Source organism: Cuculus canorus, chromosome 11, assembly GCF_017976375.1.
Source record: "Cuculus canorus isolate bCucCan1 chromosome 11, bCucCan1.pri, whole genome shotgun sequence".
Classification (NCBI taxonomy): Eukaryota; Metazoa; Chordata; class Aves; order Cuculiformes; family Cuculidae; genus Cuculus; species Cuculus canorus.
In genome coordinates, this window is record NC_071411.1 from 19302614 (window position 1) to 19329317 (window position 26704).

The following is a 26704-nucleotide window of genomic DNA, read 5'->3' on the forward strand; positions in this document are numbered from 1 at the left end:
CAGTGAATCAATTTAACCTGTTTATTGAGAAAATACCTTCAAAGAAACAACTGATTCCCTATCAGAAAGGACACACTCAGGAACTATGCACCAGCTGTGAATTAGACCCAAAAGCTCTCTAGAACCATATGTTTTTGAATAGCCAGTAGCAGTTTACCTTTGACTGCTAAAGGAATAAAAAGGAAAATCATGAAATGTATCTCTCACAGAATCCATTTTACAAGCTAACGTTACTTTGCTTTGCTTTCAATTGGAGATTAAGGTTAATCTCCAGAACTACTGGCACACATGCAGACACAGTGGAAAGATGCAAATAACTCCACAGAGGAGGCACAGAAGGAAGCTCTTCACCAGAAATCCATTATTCTACATTAAAATGCATCAGCTGATTTACAGTCCCTGTTGGATGCTACGGGACAGCTGGGAGCCGGCAGAAGCTCTGAGCTCAGAATACAGGACCAGAAAAAGCTGTTAGAAATGACCACGTGTGTATGTGTCCATCAGGTGGGGGTAGGGGTGCACACTAAGTGCTTGTCAAATACTGACCTCGATGCACCTCACGTTCTGTCCATTGTAAGAGCTCCGACACGAGCCTGGATAGATACAGAAAGGGCCGGTTGTGAAGGTGCAACTCTCATGGTGTCCTGCAGCACACACTCGGTGAGTGTTTTCCAAGCCCTTGATATAGGAGTTGGATTCCCTGGGATGAACAGGAGACCCCAGCAAGGGACTCGATGCAGAGAAAGGCACTGCCTCCCCCTAAGATTGCTATTGCTACACACAGCTCCCTGCACTGAGGGCAAACGGTCACCCACCTCCACACTAGCAGGAACAGCTGTGTCTTGCAGAAGACAACCAGCATGAAGTCCAGGATTGCATCAGTGTGTTTCTCCTAAAAGACTGGCAGCTTTACCCCACGACTGGGCTTCAGAGCAGCTGTTGATGTCCTAGGCACCTATGGGCAGTGCTATTGCCACATACTGAAGCATGCTGCAGGGCAGGGAGAAAAACAATAAAATTACCATTTTAATTATTTCAATTAAAGAGCTGTCCTGACTGGGTTGCAGTCCTCTCAAATCAGAGAGGTGTAGGTCCTAAAAATGAATGAACTCAAAGTGATGTGCCATAGGTTAGATAAACATGATGAAGCCAATGCTAAGGGGTAAGCCACTTCCATCCCTCAATGCCATGAATTTGCCACAAAGGTGGAAAGTTTTGCTGGCCTCCCCTTCAAAAGGGTGTTCAGAGACTATCCTCAAATATGCCCCAGCCTTCAGTTGTATCCTTAACTATCCCATCCTGGACTACGATGATGCCACCACCCCCTTCTGAGGCTTTTTCCCCTCTTATTTCTCTCCCTCCTCTATTTTCTTTGCTTGGTTTCTTCAGTGTTCAGAGTACGAGTTTGCTGACCACAGGTGACCTTGCATCTGACTGATGCGTTGGCCTGTTTGCCATCATATCGCTGACAGAACCATGCATTGCTTCTTTTACTTTCCTTTACATCTGAATTTGCCTCTTGCAGACCCATGAGCACCTGCTGGGAAAACTGGCAAACAATTGTTTCATACTGTCGAGTAATTCCCTATCACCAATCTTTAAAGCCAGCTGCAGTCCTGCAGCACACCTCCCCGGGTAGAAGTGCACAGACAATGCAGCAAACCCTCCCTGGGACCACGTGAAAAAGAATCTGGAAATGTGTCAGCAAGGAAAGCCTAAGGACACTATTTTGTAAAATGTGTCTGAAAGCTGCGGAAGGTCTGTCTTATAGTCAAGACCTCATCATTAAAATTCGATCAAAAAAGGCAGTAGAACCTTCCAAGTTAAAACACTAAATAAAAGGAGATCAAGACAAATAGCAGATGTCATCTGAGCCGGTCATAAGAACGAATGTGCATCAGTCTCCAAAAAAAGTCACTTAAGATTGATAACACCAAAAGACAACATCTTGATAATCAGTTTTACAGTGATAGATTGAGGGAAAGCTTAATGAGTCAACTACAGGATTGGAATTTCATTAGATACTTTACCAGAGCTAGAAAAACCTGTAAAAACATACGACAAAATCTGCCTTGTAAAATACAGGAGTGCATACATTTCTGTCCACACGGTAACTTATCACATACATAGGAGTCTGACTGGAATCCACTGCAGAAAAACACCCACGTCTGCCAGAACTGTATTATGCCTACCACTCTAATTTAACAGTTGTGAGAGCAGATCGAACCTAACGTAACTGTATTTTAACGTCGCCTTCCTCCTCCTAAGGAGAAACACCAGCTGAAGCCGCATGTCACTATGCCAAGTTGTCAGGCACATGGTGCTCACAACTGCGTTCACGCTAACCTTTAAGTCAGGCTCTGCAAGTGAACAAAATGCGACAGGAGCATCCTTAAGATGTGAAACTGGTTTTCAGTTTCAAACTAAAATAAAACCTGTTTGACCTACTACATTAGCAAGGCTGGTGAAAAAGCATCCCACGTCTCTCTGGTCAAACCCTCACTTTACTTAAAGCAGGAAAGGTACTCTGAGTTCAGTTGATTTGTAGCAGGTTTTGCAGCCAAGGGCTAGATCTTGATGGTAAAATCGCACCATTGGAGAAGCATTCATGGTGTTAAAGTAAACTTTCTCCTTTATTACATGTCACTCCTCCTCTTGAGGCTTTGCTACTCCATTTGCTAATCCACTTGGCCATTTGCCCCACTTATCTGTGTAGCACAACTCAAAATATCGCGTGACACTGCTTCAGAAGTTAAAATGCTAACACGGAGCCTGACTCATAGGATGTTGCGACATAACAAGGCAGTCGCAACTTGGTTGGTTTTAAGTAAAACTTTAGCTCTAGATTTTATCCTGAGAAAAGGTAGTTTTTGCATACTGTTCATCCAAGTGCCATAAACCCACGAATGTTAATATCACAGATACACAGCAATTATCAAACTCTCTTGGTGTTACATTAGTATGTTGCCAACAGCAAGTTTTTCTCCGGAAGGCAAGCTCATTTTGCAAGGATTTTTTTCTTTTATGGCTGGAAGTTTTTACCTTATTACATTAAAAGTATATAATAACGATCCAGTAATGTTAGCATCATGAAAAGCAGCATAACCCTTTATACAAGCTCCCTGTGCAAATTATTGACATAGGCAGAACACCAGAAGAAAAGTTCAACTACCAAAATAGTTATATAGCCCCTGAGACTACCTAGCAGTGATAACACAGCTTATTACGCCTTTTGTAGGATATTTGTAAAAAGCTTACGTTTTTCATTCCCTGAAAAATTAATTATTCACAACAATCATATCGTTGCCTGTGCAATGCAAGATGAAACCCTGCCGGGTGATTCAGGCTGGCGTAAGCACCGCTGGCTGCAGGGCAGTGCTTGTAGCTGACGCCGCATGCGCTTCACGTGCTCTACTCAAACATCTCAGATCTCGCCCTTTTCAATCCAAGCTTGCACCCCAGCGAGGGCTGAGCAGCAGCAGCTCCCCACCGCAGCAGAGCGCCCTGGGCAGGGAGAGACAAACATCGTGCCCAGGGTACGCTGGCAGACAGCTGGAGGCAATCCTCACTCCTGGGACAGATGTCCAGCTGACACCAAGCAATCACAGTACTCACTTTGCAAGGGGAGGGCCAACGCCATCCCTCAAACTAACGTAGGCAAAGTGGAGCCGCCTTCTTCAGCCACTATAGCAGCACTGGGTGGCTTTGCCATTTTCCCAGTTGCATACAGAAACATCACGTTCCTGGCAGGAGGAAAGAACTCGCATCTCTTGCAGGCTTCCCACTGCCACTGGACCTGCCCAGAGGATTGTCCATGCAGAAGGATGTCTGAGCATCAGCACACAACTCTTCAGGCAAGGGCAGGGCAATTCCCTGCCCACGGCAGGGGGGTTGGAACTGGATGATCTTTAAGATCCTTTCCAACCCAAACTATTCTGTATTTTTTTTAAACCTGTGGTAAGATGAACATATTTAACCAATTCTGAAGTGAATGCCTCTCTGGAAACCCAACTGGCAGACGTTTGGGTCTTCCTAAGTGGATAATTGATCACAAGACATTACGATAATGAAACAACATGGAACTGGAATTTAAGGACTTCAAATAAGCCTGTCAAAAACATGTAATAATACTGTCAGATCAATTTCCTGTCAAATATAGGCGTGATATGATAAAAACCTCAGAGTTCTTAGTGGATTTTATTTTTGAAGCAGTAATTTAAGAACACCTTCTAGGTAATAAATTACAATAAATCAAACTTTAGAACTCGAAAGCACGCGCACATACAGTGTACAATATGAGAAAGAGAAGCAAATTTAAACCCTATTTCCAAGCCAGAATAAAGCAAATTCAATTGCTTTAGAAAGATAATGATCAAAGCCTAGTTTTGTATGAAATCAATAAATCTTGCAAAGTTATAAAGAAAATTCTGCTGAATTTTCTGTCCTTCACCCTCCTGTGTTTCCAGGGGAAGCATAAGCAGAGGCAAGAAAGGAATGTCCTCATAAACCAGAGGGCAGCAATGAGCACCGCACAAATACAACAGGAGTGACATTAAGAGAAAGTTTTCCGTAAGTCTAATTTCTGCAAGCAGCATCATTCATCAAGACCAGAAAATATCTTGGGAGGTGCCAAAATGTCCTCTGCTCTCCTAAAGGAAAACACTCAACTTCCATTTCAGAAACTTGGGGGTTTTTTTCCACGAAAAGAATTTCAATATCTTCAAATATACCGTACAGTTAGTACGTCTATAGCTCATAGACCATAATTCACCTGTTTCTGTCCTCTAGAGCAACAAAATGGATGGAAAGAGAAATCTGAAGTCACAGCATGGACCAGATGGGAATAACGCCATCAGGAGAGTTTACTGACAAGCACAAAACAATTAGGAGAGTACAACACATAGTACTTAAACTTCTTAAACATGACACAACCAACCAGCAGGACAATATCATGCCTGATACTGCCTTAGTGAAAACAATGACTGGTTATTGGAATGGCAGCCAGCAGAGGTGAGGGAAGAAAATAAGTACATTAAATTGCATCTAGATCAGTGGAAAGAAGATTTAGCAGCCTTCAGCAAAGGCCTTACAGCAAGAGATGTTTTCTAAAACCAGATTACACAGCACAAGTTATGAGGTTATAGCTCACATGTTCTCCTAATCAAACTATTTTGCAATTGATGGTAATTTTGAATTCCAAAAGAAAAAAGAAAATACACAGATGTACACACACACCCTCACCCTCCAGTGCTCAATGCATTCAGAACCAGACAGGATCACTGCAATGGTCACTGCAGTCACTTAAGTGGACAAGAAAAAAAAACATGAAGGAGAGTATTTAATGTATTTTTAATACCTTTATCCAGCTCAGCACCTGGATTCCAGGATCCAGCAGGATGTGGCCAGCCAGCCCTCTCCTCTGAAAAGGGATCATTTACTGCTTTACTCAGGGGAATGTTCTTCCAGCACAATGAGAGCACACAGGCTGCAGCTGGGCAGCCAACGCTCCGCTGCCCAGGGATCAGAATCAGCAAAACATTTCCTCTATTATATTTTACATAGGTTTTCTTACAGAGAAAGACACAGAAAATACTGTATTTCTCTGCCTTTGATGAACCTTTTTTCCCAGCAACCATTTGCCGCAGGTTTTCCCTATAGAATTCAGGTCATAAGAAGCTTTGCTGACTTAACTTTCTGGTGCAGTATATTTTCCTCTGAAAAAGCAGAGCCCGAGAGCCAGGTCAGTGTTACAGCAGCACTTCTCTTCCTGCTCCAAGCTAAAACTGTTCCACAAAGATGTGTAGATACCCAATTTTGGTCAGGGCTTGCACTTAAAATGCACTGTCAGTTCGCATTTCTCACATTACCACCTCAAATGGGCAGAAAATGACAACTGAACTGGCAATCAGCTTCCTCAAAGAGAAGGGAAAAACAGGCTCACGTGAAGAGCCACACGAAGGCCATAACAGCTGCAACAAGCAGTGCAGGACCCTTCACGTGCTCACTGGAAGAGCTTGCACCAAGACAGCCCCAGCCTAGGGGTCTGCACATGAGAAGCACGTCGATGAAGACATCCCCCCAACAGCTCCAGCTCGGTGCCGTATTTAAGTGATGCGCAGACTCTCACACGAAGACATCACCCATATGAGGTGTTTCTGTTGTTCTTCACAAAACCACACCGCAGTGCACAACAGCTACATACAGATGGCTGTTTAGGAGGCACCAAGGCCTGGCCACAAGATGTTCCCAATGCTAAAGAGCCACAGAGAACTGCACACAACAGCACTGAATACCAGGTGGGAACCACCCCAGAGTATATGGATACCCAAGACAGGTAATGGCTCCACATCATCCACATGAAAGACACAGATACGACGTTCCTCCCTTAACCTGAAACACTTCTTCCAATGAATAAGATGTCCTTTTATGGGGGCTGAGATTCATTTCAGCTGCGAAGTTCAAAATGCTGTTATTTGGTGATTTGACAAGGGAACTAACTATAAGGGAAATAAGTCCTTCCTTGTTCCTGGCTAGAAAGCACGATATCAAAAACGATTTCTGCTTTGTCTGTTTACTGAACACAGGATTAGCCAGTGTCCCACGTTGTACCAAACAGCACTTGGTCCAAATTTTAGTAAGCTTAGTGTTGTCACAAACTCCATCATGCATTAAAAGCCGATATCTGTATCCCTCTCCCCACCCAGAAGGTGAATTGATATTGAACTGATGCCTCCCGCTGCTGCAACAAAATAAACCCCTAAAACCTGGGAGTAAATGGAAAACAGTGCTTTTTATTGATTGTGATGTTTTCAGTTAACTAGGTTTTGCCTGTGGCTGTCCCCCGCAGCACATGCGCACCAGGGAGGTGCTGCGCTGCTCCAACCAATAACTTTTAGGAAATGGAAAGCTGCGTCTGTTTAATAGATGTTTCCAATTTCTTACCTCACCATCAGTATCTGTTTTAGTCACTTGGCAGGTTTTCTATAGCTTCTCAGGCCCAAGCTGATTTCAAACCCATTTGGTAATGTCAATGTGACTTCAAGGTTTAATGATTCATTATTTTTTAGGCCCGAGAGCAAGAGAATGTGTTAATTTTTTTCCTGCATGTGCTTAGTGGCTTCCTTCTGGTTTATTCCCTCTATGTATCATTAAAAGAAGGGCTGATAAGGGTGGGAAAAAAAGCCTTCTCAGTGAAACATACATAAAAGGACTTAAAAAAACTATTACAAGCGCTCTACCTTTTTATCATCTGCAGAACCGTTACTGGATTAGACTAGTGAAAACTCACCACCCTATCCTTACATAAAATTCACATGCACACAAATACATTTGACATATGCTAGAAAGTTTTGAGCCTTGCTCCTTCTCCTGGTAGTTATTAAACAGCAAGAAAGAAATCCCCAAGCCACTAACACGCCACACTCCAAGCAAATTAGCCAGCACTCTGTGTTGCTCTGCGTGAGCCCTCTAACAGCTAAGGAACGCTTTCGGCCGCAGGCTACGCAGTGCCACCAGTGCTAGCAGCACCCCACATACCCAGAAAGCTCTTCCAGAGCTTCTTCTAGATCTGCACTTCTCATTGAGTTTTACACACAAAGGCCTTTCCTGTGGCATCAAAGTCACCAGTGGAGCACCAGGGACCTTCTTGCAGGGTTGGAAGAATTTATCCAGAGTTTCCTTTCTCCTACATCATTGCTGGTACACGTGGGAAAAGGAGAAGGTAGTTGCATAACGAAGGATTAGAGGACTACAGCAGTCTTGGAAGAACAGTTTGGTTCCGAGTTGGCACTAGTCACTCTTCCGGAAAGAGCTCAGATCTCTCGCGTTTCTCCAAGGTCAAAGCATCAGACATGGAAGGTGGAAGAGTTCCGTGGGGTTTGGGGGGGCAGCCTGTCCCTGCGGGGATGTGGGCGAGCACCACAGCCAGTACTCCCCACCCTGTGCCACTCCTGAGCAACCTGCTGCCTCCTACACACGGAGAGAGCACCGCGCTAAAAAGGTACAGGTCAGCCAGAGAAATGTTCTTCTTCTGAAGGGATTCTTTTCCAAACAACCATTAGGCTCTGCTCCTTCATGAGCAATGGCTTTGGGGTCTTGGCAGCAAAAGTACTCGCATCATTAAGATGTCTGCAGGTTTCCCATCAGCTTCGGCATGACACAGGAGTTGGGCATGGGTTTTTCCTGCTATGGGAATCAGGATTGGGAGCTGAACGCACTAGGAGCCAGGCAAGATAAACACTGGCCTGGTACATACAGAAAGGGAAGAAGGAAAGGGAGAAGAGAAGGCTTGGAGGAGATCTTATAGCAACCGTCAGTACCTGAAAGGGGCCTATAAAAAAGCTGTGGAGGGACTGTTGACAAAGGCTTGGAGTGATAGGATGAGGGGCAATGGCTGTAAACTGAAAAGGGGCAGATTTAGGCCAGACAAGAGGAGGAATTTCTTCACCATGAGAGTGGTGAGGCCCTGGCCCAGGTTGCCCAGGGAAGCTGTGGCTGCCCCATCCCTGGAGGTGTTCCAGGCCAGGTTGGATGGGCCTTGGGCAGCCTGAGCCAGTGGGAGGTGTCCCTGCCTGTGGCAGGGGGTGGAACTGGATGGGCTTTAAGGTCCCTTCCAACCCTAATGATTCTATGATTGTATGATTTCATCTTAGTCTTTCCTAAGTGGAAGGGAACGTCCTGGTTTCAGCACAGGTAGAGAAGGACTTGGAGTCAAAGCTCAACTGATATTTCATCAAACTGCAGTCATTTGCTGCTTGCAGGAACAGAAAAGACTGCAAATGGCCATCCCCGAAGGTGCCCACCCAGGCCAGAGGAGTGCTGCCTCTACCAGGGCCGAGTGCATCTGGTGAGGCAGAAATTCTCAGACAGGGATATTAACATGCTGAATACGCCACAGCTAAATGGCCTCATTCAGCCCGGAACGAAGAAGCAGCTTCATGGAATTTAATGACTGATTAATATTCATTTAATAATTCTTGCCTAAAACTGCAGCAAATTATTTTAAATTATACCATTTGGGAGACAGCAGACAATTCACCAGGATCACTGGGTTCAGACTGTCCAAGGAGCCTCCTGGATTATTTGGTTCTACCTTCCATTGCAAGGTGTCTACCTTGCCTTTAATTCTCTACTTATTTCAGCCTTTTTTTCCTCTTTTTCCTTTTTTTTTTTATTTCTTTCTTTTTTTCATGCAGCTCTAACAGGACACAGAGAAACTGCTACGGGTGCGAGGTAACAGCACTACTGCAAACCAAGAAGGACAAGCCACACTTCATCTGATCCCAGCAGACTCCACAGGGAGTAATAAGAAGAGCATGCAGGGCAGAAAACAGATCTGAGATAGCAAGCAACACAGCTCGGATCTGCTCATGCGCTGCAGGAAGACTGGGATTTTAGTGGCATTCAAAAAAAGAAACGCAAAACCAGAACAAAAATTAAAGAAGCCCAAGGGGTTCATAAGCGCCCACCACTCAGCAGTCTTGGCACCAAAACCTGCACCCACCAGCCCATGAGAAAGTCAAGGGAGGGAAAAAAGGCTACAAAATCCACATTATACTAACTTCAAGGCTGTCCTTGGGGAGATGGTTCAGCACCCTGTTCAAGGCAGAGAAATTCGGGTCTTCTCAACAAACCCACAGACTGGTGACATTCCCAGCAGAGGCTACTTTATCCAAAGCACACGGCAATTCCCTGCACCCCACACCAACTCCAGCACACAACGAAGGGGTGTCCGACACAGGGCTGCTGGGGACTACAGATCCACAACACTACCAATGCAGCCCAGGCACAGCGATATGAATTTTCATAGCTATAGAAGGACCGGACCAAACCAAACACCTCACCTTCCCACCCAAGCCCAGACAAGAGTCCAGGCACTGCAGCCTGCTCTGCTCCCACTCCTGCCTCCAAAGGGAAGAAAGCTCTCAAGACGCAAAAGCAACGGTGCAGCAGCCCCTCAAATCCCAGAAAGCATTATTCCCTTCTCCCAGTCTCCCCACAGCCCCCTGCAATGCGGACAGCATCCCCTTTTCCTTGCTGTCCTGTGCCCTCGCAATGTTTTTCCCCTTACCCAGTGCCAACCTTTCTACCCATTCCCAGCGCTCAGCCGGCTGGAACCTTCACCTGAAACTCCTTCAACATACCTGGACAACTAACATTCGTCCCTTTTCAATTTCAATTTCTATTGATTTTTGAGGCCCTCATTTCTTAGACGTATGGTATCATTGGATTATACTGTTTAGCAATTTATTTGTCTCTCTCTTTACGCACCGGATTGATTCTTTTTTCCACCAAGCCTCCAAAAATGATGCTGCCACTGTTGTTATTTGGCTATCATAACAGGTCACGTAGCCCTGAACTATTAGGCAGTGCTGCTCCAAGAAATTTTGTGCTGAGGTAATTTGGAGACTAAATCAAGTTTTATCACTGAATAAGGTTAGTGGATATTAATGGGAAGGCAGGATTTTGCACTGAATCATTAACGTGGATAAATGGAGAGTGCCTGTTTAATACTTTATACAGCTAGTGCTAATAATGCTGAAAATGGTGGGGAAATATTGCAAGTTGTATTTAAACACAGCAGAGAAGGGCCTAATTTGACCTGTTCCGGTACATTGGCTGTGTCTACACAGCGGATCCTCTGTTGCCCCGAGCCATCTCCCCATGCTGCCCTGCTGTATTTCAGTGTCCAAGCCCTCGCTTTCAGGGTTGTTTATGAGTTTCTAGAACTGAACTAAAGAAAACCAAATGCAGCTGGGACAATATGTATCTAAAGGAAATTGCTGCAAACAAACATTTCCAGGAATTGGAAATTTAGAATCATTTTTTAAACAATGAAAATTAACTTACAAAAGAACCAACAATTAGAATGAAGTGTGACTGCCAGAACTCGCCCATCGATTGAATTCAAAATGTTTTCCATACAGGCTCATGCACACATTCATTAAGTTGTTCAGAAGTGCTCAGAGCGACTGTGACCTTTGTATGCTGAACAAGAATCAACTCTCTGGGACATACAGCCTAAACCACCCTCTTAACATCCAGCGCTTCCAGAAACCTCTCTGCAAACAAATGCTCAGATAGAGGGAGGCTAGAGAGAGATGGACAAAGCCAGGGCATATACACCTGCACTTATTTTAACTGGCCAGAGCAACACAGTGCACTAAGAACTCATACCTTTTACTTACAGCAATAAATTCGGACTCATTTGTCTGCACTGGGCTGTGTACAGCAGCGCTGACACTGCCAAGAGTTTACAAAAGGAGAAGTCCTGCAGCAACAGGCGCCTTCACTGCCCAGCAACTGTCAGCCCCGTTATTCCAAGATAATTCACACTAAGCAAGCAAAGCAAGGTCCATTATCAGAAGCAGACACGGGGGTCCGAGGTCACCTACTACAACAAGGAACATGCAGCCTCTGTACACAGGAGAGAGATGCAAGAGATGATGCTAAGACCAAGGAAAACACCGCAGTGTGCTCACTGCTAGCAAAAGTAACTTAGTAGTCTTTGTTTCCCAAGGAAAAGCAACTGCTCAAAGCTTACATTAGCCCTCTGTATCACTAAGAATGAAGCTCAGCAATACTCACCAGCTGAGGAGACCAAGATCACAGTCAGTTATAAAACAGCATCTGCCATGCAGCTCTCCCACACCTGAAGAACAAGTCACCGTGGGACAGGTGGAAAAAAAAAAAAGAGTGGGAGGTCGCAGAGGTGCTACTTAAATAGGGACAGCCCATACAGCTGGAAGAGATTAGGTCTCCTTTTAAGCAGCTAAATGAAATGGTGAATACCCTAAAAAGTCCCCCCACCCAAGCAGGAGGTGAGCACAGGGCTGTTTATCATAATAAAATATTGGACACAGGTGAGCAGGGTGTGTTCTGCCCTTCCCTCAACCTAGCTGATAAATAAGCAGCTGATAATTAGCTGGTAAATTGGCTCCTAGTATCACGGACCTTTTGCTTCCCCACTGGTCACAAAGCTGCTGGTCAGTGCAGAGAGCTCTGGGGGACCTCTGGATGCTCCCCTTCTTTATGTCCTCAGCACTGCCTTTTCCAGGCTGTTTCCAACAGAGTGCAAAGTCACTAGTTAATATGGTGTGTTCTAAGCTTTCTAAAATTTTTCTCCTATGCTTTCCAAGGTCACGGGAAGCCTCAGATACCTGCTGTTCTCACCTGAGTGCAGCTGGTACTCTTCCTGCAGGCAAGGCAGGTGGGGGCTGCACTCGGTTTGCAAACTGATCTGCTGTGTGCAACCGGAATGCTCCGTAATATTTAGTATTCATTAGCTTAAGTGAGCATCAGTAAAGCAATTAGTGTGAAGCTGATACAGCAGTGGTTCGGGAGCTGCTCTTGGGGACAGGGAGTTTGCAACTGGAATTGCACAATTGCAACTGGAATTTCAGAAGAGTTTTCTGAGCTGGCAAATCTATCAGAAAAGACAGGCAGGGAGCAGGCTTTCAGAGATGCACAGGCTAAGATCCGATACCGCTGTTTGATTTATCCTCTAGGAATTCAACTATATCTTGAGTAGCGCGCCATGATGTTGCCTTGCAGGCTTCTCTGACTGCAGTTCCAACAGCTTTGAGTCTGTGTTGTTGCTCTTCCTGGCACATGCAAATTGCACGCACTAGTGGGAGTCCTCAAGCGAGGGTGCCCAGCAGAGAGCTAAAGCTGGGGAGCTGCGTGGTGGCATCCTTTTCCAAACAAGGAAGAATAATGCTAAGAACAATGTTAAGAACAAGTCTAGCAGGGACAGTGATTCCCTCTTGTCCTGCTTCATGCTCCCAACAGGCATAGGAATAAATGAGACTGTTCTGAGGAGACAAACAGGGCCGGAATAAGCCAAGATCCATGCAGACTATTTAACGTACATCCTGGCTGTAAAGTCAGTAATAGACGGATAGCTGCCAGCCACCGGTGTGATTAGCAAGAGAAATGATGATAACATGAGATCACCTGTAGGGAAATAGTCATCCCAGCCACACCTCGACCTGCACAGCACCTGCCGGGAGTATTGCACAGCTGCAGATCCTTTCCAGCTACCGAGGGCCTGCTCTGAAGGCTGCTTCCCACTCCAAGCTCTCCTATGAAAATCCAGTCAAATTGACTTTCTCAGAAACTTTCTCAGGAATAAGGGGTTTAGCCCAGCTGCAACTCACAGATCGAGTCATGCGGCTGAAAACCTACCGCTTCATCAGCTTTTCCACACAATAAGCTTCAGATATTGTTGTGTTTTACCCAATCCATTTCAAAGAGTGAATTCTGAAATGCAAAGTCAAAGCCCTCCTGCTAATCTGCTGTCATCAGCCTTGTCTAAACTGACCCATGTAATTCCCTCTCTTATTCTGATGAAGCAGACCAAGAGCTTCGCGCGGCTGAGAGGAAAAGGGCTCTTCCAGGAGGGAGTGACTGAGTTAAACCAAGTTAGACTGTGCAGTTGACCGCAGTTGTTCTTTACAGCTCTAAGTGCAACTGCAATTCATTCAGTATTTAATAATGAATCCTTCTTGTTATTTGAGAAAATGCAGTCTACTTTTTATACGTGTACTGGAAAGTACTGGCAAGCACAGAAAGCGAAGAGTTAAAACAATACTAGCAGCTAAACCAAAGAAAAACACCAGTAGTGGAGCATCACATAGCAACAAGAGAATTATGATGAAGAAATGATTACAGTGTAGAAGGGGTAGGAAAGAACAATATAAAAGACTGAGTTATAAAAAGAATTTCATGTAAGGGGAAAATATACATAAATAGGGAAGATGCAGAGAGTTAAGACAATGCTTGTGAAACTCCAGAATCTTTGGATTTAGCACAGAACTATAATACTTTACAATATATTATTTTACAAAAGGTTTTCAGAGTCCTGCAAATTTCTGCAGCTCAAAGAAGCAGCTGGTTTATAGACCTTAACGAGGATTAAGGACAAAAGAAATACTTAACATTTTTTTCCTGATTTGCCCTCTAACATAACAACTGGAATTTCACTTTATGAGTCTTTAGGAGGTATCCCCCATTGATTTAAACACCCCACTCATGGTAAATCTACCATTTCTTCCTTTAGGCTGTTTCAATTATTAATTACACTCGTAGTTAAAAACCTGAATTTTATTTCCAATGTAAACTTTGCTGACTTTTTCTATTCCCAGCTGTGAAATCAGACTCCATCTACTAACAGTGTAGGTGAATTTTTTAAGCTGCAAATTATTTTTTAAAATTGCCCTCTGAACTTCTTTTAAAAAATGAACATCAGAACAACAGTCACAGTTTACATTAATTCAATACAGCTCTACAAATTATAAGATTATATGTATATATTTTATATTACATGCGATTAGGAATACGCGGAAGGGCACTGCTGGTTTGCACAGCGTTCCAAATGTTCTGGGACATCTCGACAGTCTTAAACTCCCCTCAAGTCATTGGATTATCCAGGAGTCTGCTGCCTATCAGGATTTGCAGGGTGGAACATGGGGAAGGACAGCCACTTCTTGGCAAATTCTCACTACCAGTCTCCACACCGATCTCTGCATTCAGAGATAATAGCGTGATGCTTACTAAAGTGTTTCCAAAGTGTTTTCCAACTTGCATTGAAAAGACCTCCCAGCAGCGTGGTTATCTCATGAGGAACCTTCTAGAAATCTGTTTGCAGGTTTCCTATCCTTCTTTATAAATTATTTCCCTCTTACTGCCAAAAGAGAAGAATTTATGTTCAGAAAGGTAGGGAGACAGGGTGATGGTGGTGGCATTGCTGTTGGCAGGTTTCCTGTGCTCAGACCCACGGTGCACCAGGGAAATTGTGACTACTGCAAAGAGAGTAAGGGGTGAAAGCTGTCTGGAGACAGGGATTAACCTCACGCTAGGATGTTCACCTCAAATCCAAGCTCCAAAGGTTAGGCTGGATGGGTCCCAGAAGCTAAAGGCTTCCTATAAAGGTGGGAGTATAATAATCAGCCATAGCAGCTTGAGTAGACGAATGAAATAGTGTATAAGGCACAGTGCTCCATCCCTGCAGAGGAGAGAAATCCCCCCCAGAATGAGGGATTGAAAAGTCAAAATAATCTCTTTACCACTAACTGCAAATGAACCAATTTCCAAGGTGATATTCTTAAGACCTGTAAAGTCGCTCTGTTTTTCACAGAAAATAAATTCAGGCAGGAATGCTACAGGGAGGAGCGTGTGTGTGTGTATTCATCTCAAAGAAAATAATTATTTAGAAGTCCTAAAATCTGGTAGGGAAACTTATTTTGAAAATACCTGTTTCTTCCAGAGCAAACACTACCCCTCCAGCAGCTCCATCCACATCTTCCCCAGAGACCGCCCAGGGTGAGCGCAGAAACGCTGCAAACAGTGGAGCTGAGGAGTGGCAGATTAAGATGGGGTATACTAAACAAAATAGCCCTGAGGTGAAAAACTTGCATTTGCTTATTGTATTCCATTGAAGATGTAAGTGCTTTTTTCAAACCAGCATATCAGTCTATAAACAGATGAAAGCCCAAGGCTCACCCCCCTTAGGAAAGCATCATTCCTGTCCTGCAGCCACACAATCCCCATGAGCAGCGGCCTCCTATTATTATTTCTCCTATTATAGTCCAGGACATTGCAGCTACAAAAGAGCTGCTATTAAACTCAACACTTTTTAGTGCATCTTGTTGGCGATTTTACCACCATCCTCTTAACCAGAGGCAGTTCCAGCTCTCTAGGAGCAGCCAAGAGCTGCAGCAGAACCTGCAGGGATTGAGGGAAACCTCAGGGATTGAGGGAATGGCAAGAAGGGCAGATCTCCAGCAGGAACATGGGAGACTTCATGGGTCTGGGAGCCTGATGAGGTCTGGTCTTGATGGAAAACTGCCGTATGAATAGCCCCGCTCTGCACCTTCCCATGGAAAATCTCATTCCTGCTTGACTGCTCCCTTTTCTCTGCGTTACTCATCATTGCTTCACTAGCTATCATCCTTAAAAGGATGGTTCTGCTACAGATGGGATGGAGTAAGGAGGCATCTGAGAAAGGGGCTGTTAGAGGGGAGACGTGTGCTCAGCAGGCACAGAAACCGGGCTGAGCATAAAGCTGCATGGCCACAGCCACCATTGGTTTGCATTGTGCTTATGGGACAGGTCCCCACCTTAGGCATCTGCCCGTTTAACCTGTCCCCGAAGCCCTAGTGATGGGGCCCATCTTTTGAACTCTGGCCCTAAAAACAGCCTACAGGGTGGCTGTTTACCTTGAGGAATCGGTTCGGGGGCATTTCTAGGAGCTGAAGACTGCTAAAATCAATCAGGTTAAATGGTGGTATACGAGAACAGGAATGAATAAACCTCCAGGGATATAATTTGTCATTTACTGCACTTGTTAAAAGTTACAAAACAGCAGTTCAGCAGAGGTTAGAGAAAGGACAACGCAAGAATACAAACTTGCAACCCATTTCCCAAACTGCTTACAGCTCCAGTATTTTCCAGGAAGATGAAAAACTCATAATGAGGAAAATAATAAGGATTTAAATGAAACTTTATTTCTTTTAATGTCAAAGTAATAAGCTATTCATAGTTCTCAATTGCTGGCAACCATTGCTTACAAGGTTCCTGATCCAGTCAGCAAGAATTTTTGGACAATAAAATGTCCATGAGTAAACACACGAAAACAATAATAAAGGCAACTGCACAGCCAGGGGTCAGAAATACTTTATACTAGGAGCTGAACCCTGATAATTCACTGTAGATTAAATTCAGCAGCAGTAGAGGTTTAGTAGGAAATTTGGATGTTAGGAAGATTTAAGCTGGGAATAGGCCTTATTCTTATTTTACCAAAGGCCAGACATAGACTCATACATGTTTATGAGAAAAAAGCAAAACTGACTGAATTTCAAAGAATCGGCTGCGTAGAAAATAGTTTGGGCATAGCAGGGTTTATGGAAAATGCTGTCAAAAGTTAGAGGGCAATAACTGAATTTTCATCTGCAACTTTCAACTTAGCTTCCAAATGCCAAAAGCTAAAGACCATGCTTAAGACTACCAAGTACCGAAAGGTTTTTGAGTACGTACTTACAATCATCCAATGTGAAACTGAGAATTTTGAAAGAAAGCGAATGTTTACAATCAGAATTTTTGTTACTCACACTTTTGACTTAAAAAATATTTTGAGGGGTATTTTTCTATTCTTTACAGGCTAATTCCATTTGCTTTGAAAATAACACAACCTCTTTGATTATAGAGGGAGGCAGAAATCTTCAGAGCTCAGCAGGAGACTCAGTAGCTCAGGGCTGCGCTGTGCCACCCTTGGATGACGTCTCGGTGGGACAGCGAGCCGGGCATCTGGTGGAGTACCAAACAGCAGCATTCTCCTGGACTTGCTCCAGAGCAAGCGTGACCCTGTGCTCATCGCTGCCTGCCTTCATCCTTCTTGCATACTTATCCTATACACTCTTCCAGGCATGAAGCTGGCGCTTGCGGAGCTGCCACCATGGTCTGCTGGATGTCAGACAGACCGTGAAAGGACACAGATTTAGTCACCAGGACACAGACTCACCTGTGCTTCCGAGGGCTCAGGCACCCCCACAACAGAGAATTTCTTTTGGCCAGTTCAAACTTCACATGGAAGAGTCCAACTTGGCATTTATTTCAAAATAAGGTTCTTCTTTGCGGGCCAAGAAGTCCCTTCCATGTGGCAGACGCCCACAGACAGCTCAGGGATTTGGGGTGGGGTTCTGTGCAAAAGAATCGCAGGCTGAAATTTTCCAGTGACAGGAGGGAAGGGAATTTTCAGGGCAGTGGGACAAAACTGCCTGTCATTATTATTAGCAGGTGACTACTACTGTAGTCACGGGCTGTCAGAGTTAAATTACAGCCTGCTGAGATCTTCAGCTATTCGTGTCCGTAGTCCGTTCTTGAGAGGCAGTAGCTGTTGAAAAGACAATATAATTTTGATATCTGCTTAATTTGTGTACCTGTATTCCACCTGACAGAATGATTTCTCTGGCTTCATAAATGGAAGTGTATTCCTCTCAATTGGCATTCACTCCTCTTTCTGCAAGAGCATCCGTCTGCCCAAATCTTTAGAGAAGCAGTTCACAGGGAGCAGTTAATTGTGATCTCTCTCAGAAAAATTAGTCCTTATTTTTCCTCTGACAAATGAAGACATTGCTCCAACAATATTTTCCTTCCCCACTGACAGTACTAAATATTTATATCCTGTGCCTCCTAGAAATGCTCTTCTCCTCATGAATAAACACCAGGCTAACGGCAAGCAGCTTCCGAGAAGGACGCAGGGTGCAGCTGACCTGTTCACACTCCTTCCCTGTTTTAAATACCAGGTTCCCCATGACAGCCATTTAAAATCAACACTGATCCCAATACCTGACCTGAGATTTTTGTGTTTGCCAGAAAACATACTTAAGTAGGCCCATCTTGGCGGGCAGTAACAAGCGAGCCTAAGCCTTGCATTGTAAAACGGTGCAGCCCCAGCCACATATTAAAGATGCAGAAATAATATGAATGCATTGTCAGTAAGCCTCGGTAAACACATCCCTGCCAGCTCCCATGCCATCGTGTGAGCAAGCATTGGTGCGGCTTTCCTCTTCTCTCTCCTGGTCTTTGCAGGTTACCTCCTTAGCAAGGAGTTTCTAATTTAATGGAGAAGGTTCCCCTATGAAGGACCAGGGCCCGATCCAGTGGACAGCCCCATTGCTGTCAAGGGAAAGGCCTCATGTTTGGTGAATGTGTGTTCAAAATCCCTGCGCTCTCAGCTTTCCAGGTGTTTTTTCACCAAAGCAAATTTGTTGTTTCAAATGCAGAGCTGGGAACTGCTCGGCTTCCCAGATGAGGCAAAGCTGCTGAGCAGCCATGGGCACGCACCTCCCGCAGCGCCAGCCAGCAGCGACCCTTCCTCCCCACAGCAAAGCTTTACCTCTCTTCTACATTTTTATTTTAAGAGAAGGAACAAAGGAAGAGAATAAAATCATGATGGTGGCTGATGTTATTTTCATCATTTACCTTTTTTATTCTTCAGCGGATTAGGATTATTTCATGCACTGGGAAACGTGCACCAGCTCTGCTCCTGTCCGACCCCTCTGTCTCCTCAGGACTCCACCTACAGCAATGCCATTTACCAAGATGTCAATATAATCATACTACTACATTTATAACGTTCCTTTGCTGTAAAGAGTATCAGAGAGGCAGTCAATTTACAGCAGGAGAAGAGCTTTATATTTTAATTACTGCAAAGTAGGACTCAAGCAATAACAAAACTAAATAGGTTTTGTCATCTGGAGGTCAGTGTATGTGGAGAATTTTTGTTAGATTGAGGGACTGTTTAGACAATTGGCTAAAACTACAGCACTGCTCCCAAAAGGGCCAGTCCAACACCCTCTACTTGTATGGCTATTCGGTATTTTTCCACATTTTAGGATGAATATCCCTTTTGCTTACACAGCCATAGCTGTTGTCAAACTACCATCCCCTCTTCTTTCTCCTTCCCTTCTCAAACCTCCAATTACTGTGCGCCCATCATAAACCTTCATGAGGTTCCCAGCTTCTGTCTGCCCTCTTCTCCTTCGTAGGGCTTTTCAGTCCTTCCAGTTCTCTCTGGAAGAACTGAACAGCCTGCAGCAACTTTTCCTCCAGCTTTTGCTCTCTTATTATCACACGCAACTCCCATTTGCAATTAGCCCATCAATATTTAACATCCATCATTACATCTAGCATGGAAAATGCACACTCCCATCCCTTGTTTGCTTGCTCCCACTGAGCACCTCTGGAAATTATTCCTATAATGTTGAGTAACAAGAACGAGCCTAAGTAAGGTAAACAAAATTCTAAATAGCTTCTCTGGAAAACAATGCAAAATTTTCCCACCTTCTGCAAAAATCCGTCACGACTCCAGAGAAGAACGCTTCTGCTGTTAAAGAATTTCTACACTATTTCTTTTATAGCCTATGTGTGAGCCAACCCTTCCTAACTATTTCCTTGCATTGGCACAAGCTAAGTAACCCACTGAATGGCGAGACTAGGAGGACGTTCCCAATGTCCGTGGAAGCCCAGTCAATCCGAGCCCATCCCAGGAGCTCAATTCCGTTATTTAAAAAACACTGAAAGGGTTAGGCTATTGAGTTCCAGTTCTCAGTACTTCCTGTACTCATTTCCAGATCGAAAGGAAACAGAACACTTCATGGTTAAATGATTGCTTTATTCTGATCTCAAGAATCCTTAGTGATGAAAAAACCCAATAAGTCTGTTTTCTGTGAACAGAAAAGTTTATGAGAAATTACCTACATTGCCAGGATCCCATCTGCACAACACTATTTGATTCTGCACAAAGATGAATCCAGAAGCATCGTTCCTAACAGTGTTTAGATCTCAGATAAATATGTTTATTTATTTATTTTCTTAAAGATTAGCTTTTAAATTCTCACAGTTGCCTGACTCTTCCCAATAGCCTAGTAGAGCTTTTGTTTTATTTAAAAGTCTATCACCACTTGTCAGTGCAGCATCAAGAAAACACTGGAAGGTGCCATTAGTCCTGAGCTTGGATCGGACAGATGAGCTTTCTTAGTAGCTGTACTGTATTAATGCCTTGTTAGGGTTTCTTGTATGTCTCCTGCTAATAGGAATAACCTCTGGAGCAATAGCAATTTATCCATACATCTAGCTCACACTGCTTGTCACAGTTAGTAACAGCTGATAAACCTCTTAGGCTGCTTTTCATCTTCTGTAGAAGCACTCTCATTCTAGAATACATTATTTTAACCTGTCACAGTACAAACAGGACAATTACTTAGACCAGTTTAGGCTGAAAGTGTTGATAACTAAAGTTAAATCCAGTATTGTCACTCTATTGTGCTCGCGTTAAGCCAAGCACAATGAGGCAGCTTGCCTTCTCAAATGAAAACATTTGTCAAACTCGCTAATTCAAAATCGACCTAGTGCAGATCTCTTGATTTGCACTGCTTGCTGACAAGCCCAGGAAAGCAGCAATGGAAACAGTGAACTGATTAGTGGGCAAAGAAAGAAAATTATCAAGCAGGAAGAATCAAGCTGGCTTGTGTCTGTGCAAGGAGAACTCACCAGACTCCAGGAAGGACAGCCACTCATCCATTGCACTCAGGTTTTGTAAGACTTGCACAAAATCCAGGCCTGCTCCTGTGCTCCTGAACATTCAGGAACACTGTCTGATCACAGGGTATTTCTGAGTCCACAAAACCTGTTAACAGCACCACGCTTGCCTAAACAGACTTCCAGCAGTAAAATTCCAGCCCATGCTCTGCTTGCAGCTCACCTGCCCTTGCTGACCAATTTCTTCAAAGACAAAGGGCAAAAGATGTCAGCACCATTTCTGTCTCCACATCCCACCCTTCCTACAGCACCTTTGTCTTGCTCCTCCCATGGGCACAAGATTTCCTGCCAAGCAGAGTCAACAGTAATGCTACTCTCTAACCTTTCTGCTTTCTTCTTCAAGGACTGCTTCAGTGCTCTCCCTCAGAATTGACCTTGTCTTTCCCTTCTGGCTCCTTCCTCCTCTTATTCAAACCTAACAGAATCTCCCCTGAACTCACCCCCACCTGCAGTCTTTGCCAACTGGATCTGGAGATCCTCAGCTTCCTTAAGCGTTCTGCTGCTTTGATGCTACTGCCCACAGTTGCTCCTACATAAATCCTCTACTTCACCTATTTAGGCATTAGCCCCTGACCCAGCTCTGTTCAGACGGTCAAGACCTTGTCACGTCATCCTTCCTGACAGTTTGTAAAAAGTCCTTAAAGAAATACAGACCCAAATGCCCTAAATCTGCCACATCTCCCCTGCTACACATAATCCCTGTATCTCTTGGACACCAGCACTCATGAGAGGAACAAAGCAACTCACTACTAGTGAACTGAGAAGGAGTTTAAGCAAAAACTTGATGTCATGTATGTCTTTGTATCAAATCTTCACAAGACAGTCTATATTGGCTAAAAATGTTACGCAAAAGCTCAGAGGAAGCAAAGGGATGATTGACTTTGTCTTCCCTGGATGACCAGAGCAAAACAGCAGGGTTGCTCTCAACTTAGACCTGGGACCAAGAAGAATTTTATACTACCTTGTTATGCGACACCTAACCCTACATTAAAATATCCTGTAATTTGGCAATGTAAATACCCCAGCTGGAAATAAATGAGCATAATTGATTAGACTCCTTTTTTATGTAACTGCCATAAGTACTTTTTTCCCTGTAACACTCAGCCCTGTTTTCATTTCCCTGTGACTGTAAGCAAGACAAAGGGTTGCTTATAGCAATCCAATAATTAAAACTAAGACGGTGAATTGAAAAATATCTGCAAAATTATTCCTAATTGTGCTACCAGAAGTTTTTAAATGCACATCAGTTATGAAAATGTTATGATATTATACACTTTTATACTTTCCTTAAGTTTACCGAGTTTCTAATTTTTTCCTAATTGTTTCATTTTAAATTGGCAACCAGGCTTTCTATTAGATTAAACATATCCTTTAATCTAACATTCAGGTGGTAACATATCCTTTTATAATAGTTTTGGCAAGTAATTATAACAATGAACATATGCGCAGGTAATTGCTTGCACCTCTGGATAAAGCCTTTACCCCGTACTCTTCAGTAAGGCTGTTTAATTGGACAGACAAGAGTGAAAATTAATGACCATACAAATGCCATATTAAAAATAACCAGAGACAGGAGATCACAAATAACCACCTATGAAGGTAGAAGGACTGGGGTTCAGATATTTTCAAGCACGAAAGGGAATGAAATGGTTTGGTCCCATTCAATGTTAATATTATCAGTACCTTTCCACTGATGAGACTGACAGAAAAGACACAATTTAATAAGCCACAGTCCAATTAAAGTCTTGGGTTTATTAGATGTAGAGGTTAGCAACATAAATGTTTAAAATGCAATCAGAAACGTTATTGATGGCTTCATTGAATATTTCTCCTGCAAAAGCCTGTGCCACAGAAAATGAAGAAATACAAAGGGTTTTTTACAGCATGGTCTCTTACTGCACCAAGACCAAACACATGACACACCGAGTCAAGTTAATATAACCTTCCAGCTTCTCGCTTCTTATGCCTATCTTGGTATCATTGCTCTTGCTGTTCTAATTTGTAAACACACTTTGAAAGTCTTAATTTGTTTCAAAGCCTTAATTTGTTGCAAAGTCTTCTATGACTGGTTCTTTAAAGGGCAAAGTCCTTATTCACCACTCTGTTACTCTCTTCATGTCTACAGCTTGTTCTTTCCTGCTCTTTGCTTCTTTATTTTACTATGGAGTAAACCCCAAAGTATCAGTTTGACAAGGGGGAGAATGTATTTTCCGCTGCTGCATTCTTCCCAATCCTTTGGGTACCTCTAATGGTTTCAGTTTAGCAAACCAGGGCACTAAACCCCATCCAACCTTTGCAATCCTGGTATCCTCCTGAGCCGCAGGCCTTGGGCCCGCTGAGAGAAATAAACAAAGTACCCCTCAAAAACCTCACTGACATGCTACCACCACCATTGTGGGGATAACTACAGCTACATTCTTATTTAAAGAACTCCGTTATTTCCCTCTAGTTCATACTTAAGTCATTTTTGTACAGAATAATTTCAAAATGCCACTTCCTCCTTCATTTTTGCTTTTTACTTTCTATGATAAAACCAGAGGTATTTATTTATGAGAGAATATTGGCACCTAAGATCCAACAGAGGCCCAACCACGATGACATATTGCATACAGCGCTGAAGGTCAGAAGTCTTGCAGTCTGCCTTGGGTGGATCACACGCAGTGTAATGAAGAACACATGGCTGATAACCACAATAAAACCTTGAACAAGCGATCTCGTCATGGCATGAGAAGGGAGCAAAGGCAGCTAAAAACAGGGAGAAATGCCAATAAATATCAAATGTAACAGAAAGCTAGCAGCAGTACTCTAGAAGCCAGGAATGACAGAAAATTAATAAGGGAAGCAAAAGGACAACTGAAGAAATCAATGGTCAATAAAGCTAAGGACAATAAAATTAAGTTTATAAACTGTGTCATAATGAAGAGTATGTAACCAACAGCTACTGGTCTGTTACCACTATGGAAATGATAACAGTGTCAATAACGCTGCAAGAAAGACAATCATGTTCAATAAACACTTCTGTTCTGTGTTTCAGCCAATGCCAGTAACGTAGCCTTAAGTCAGATCAATCCTGATTAAATACTTCATTTTCCAGGAATAATTACTCAATAAAGATGTTAAACACCATCTCTTTACAATCTGAATCTTTAACCATCAGTCTAGACAACTTATATCAAAAGAGTATGAAGGCTCTGGCTGAAGAATTCTTTTTCAGTCAATCTTGAATATTCACAAAATTCCAGGCTACAGTACATTTACTCTTGTCACAATATTTAAAGCAAAATGAATAAAATTATTATGGGCTTCAAAGTAAGAAACCAAATTGTCACAAAGAAATATTATCTGGGATTTAACTGATACAGAATTAACAGAAAGTACTTCAAGGAAGTTCTGAGCAATGGCAATGAACAGTAATTCAAGGAAAACAGACACTTTGGCTTTACATTCTCTAATATGACAAAGTCATTTAATAGATAATAGCCCTAAACAAATAAGAATTCTTCTAACCGTTTGGTATGGCCTCTCACAGCATTTTGACAAAGAAAACAGAATAATCCAAATTATTGTAAGAGACATCAAACACGTGTCAAAGAGACACAACCACTGACTGGAGCAACTTGGCGTAGATGACCTAGGCAAGACAAACACCGCCCTGCATCCTCCTGTCTACTGTTTCTTGCATCTTCGTGCTCTATCCAGGTGGTAAAAGCCGTGGAGCACATGGAAGACAATAATTTGACATTCAGTGCAATGCAGTTAAAATACAGCAGGGCCAAGAGAACATACTCTGAGTGACACTGAATTTATGGACAGGGGCATCAGTGAAGTAAGATCAGAGTCTTTGCTGCAGGACTTTGTGGATCAATGTACAAATTGTTATTCTCATTGTTCAGTAGAACAATTACTAAAATCCATTTGCCGGTAAATGTGCCTTGTCTTGTAAATCATTGGGTCATTAACCTTAACAATGTCAGTGTGTTGTCACTATCCAATTCAATTAAATTACTAACCAAGGTAGTATCTAAAAGCACATTTCGGACAAAGGGATCTACTATTATATTACCTATGATGACATTTAGCAATATCTTGATTTTGTACCTGGATATAGGAATATATCCTCCAACACAGGTAATCTAGTCTAAAAGCCAGGTGAAGAGATACACAAATAGAAGGAAGGAATGGGGCTGGAAGTTTAGAACAAAAAACAAAAAGAAGGGATGGTGAGATTAAAAAAAAAGAGGAAGAGGGGAAGAGAGAGTACGAATGGAAAATGGTACCAAACGATCACCTCCAAGGGGTCATCTGTGTGTTGTTGACAGTTGCTGGGGTAGGTCTGCCAAGGTGGAATGCTTTACCTTGAATGTGCAATTTCTAGATATGCCATGTGCACGTTGTTGAGGTCAGAAGACAGGGTTTTGTCCTGCCCATAAATTATTAAATCCAGCAGCCTGCCTTAGCAAATGCCCAGAAATGCTGTGTCTAAAAAGGGGCGCTTTGTCCACATGCCAGAGTGAGTAATACAGATGTGTATAGAAAGGGTGAAGAAAGTCCCTGGTGACCTTCCCAGGGCAGCAGCAAAGCACAAGCACAGCAGTGGGTCCAACTGGGAGGGGAAAGAGCAGCTGCTGATTTCTAAATTCATTTGAAAAAACAACTGTACGTGCGATGCCCAAGGGCTGGTAAACTGCTCTCATCACACTAAGGAGTCTCATTTAGATATCTTTCCGCTGCATGCTTCCACACATATATTCTCATATTTCAGGCAGATTCTCAGCCCATGCTTCAGGGCAGGAATACACTCCCAGGTTCTTTGTCTCCTTTTGCTTTCCTCCAGTTTTTTCTTTTACCCCTAAAAACCCACGGGCTTTATCATACAAAGACACAAACGGGAAGGCTTAGTGAGGTAGCTTATTAGTATCATTTATGACTCCTCCTTTTCCATGGACAAAGACTTCACCACGCTGGGCGCTGTACAAATCCCAAGAAGAAAGGATGGTCCCTGCCATCAGAGAGTTGCCAGAGGGTTGTGGGCAGATGGCAGGAGAGTATGTGGAAGCCACAAGACCACGTTGTCAGTGCATCAGGCAACAAGCAGCTGGTCTAGCCACTGGAAGCCGGAGAGCAAACAATTTGCCTTACTCTGGAGTCTTGGATCAAGGAATTGAATTGTACTGGAGAACCCAGTTCCACTCATTAAACCTCAACCATTCTATGGAGTGTCTTTGATGGACGCTTGCTGGGGTAGGTCACTTTATCTTGAACGTTCCGATATGCCAAGTAAGGGAGGGCTTCTTCAAGGATGTCCTTGTGAAGAAATAACACAGCAACACATTAAACAAGCGCAGTCAGAAACACTGGCCACCGGCTTTAAGAATTACTGATTCTGAGTCACCTACAAAAATTCTACTCCTACCTTAGCAAGCTTTGAGCTAGGCCATTGTTTGTTCTTGTTTTGGAAGGATACACGATTTCAGACTGAATCAAGAACTTTATAAACCCTGATTGCACAGCAAACCCTTGGTGCCGTACAGGAATGGCACATTAAGCTATGTGTGTTCTTCACGTCTTACAGAAGAGTATCTCGGCTCTCAAAGGTGGAGGGAGG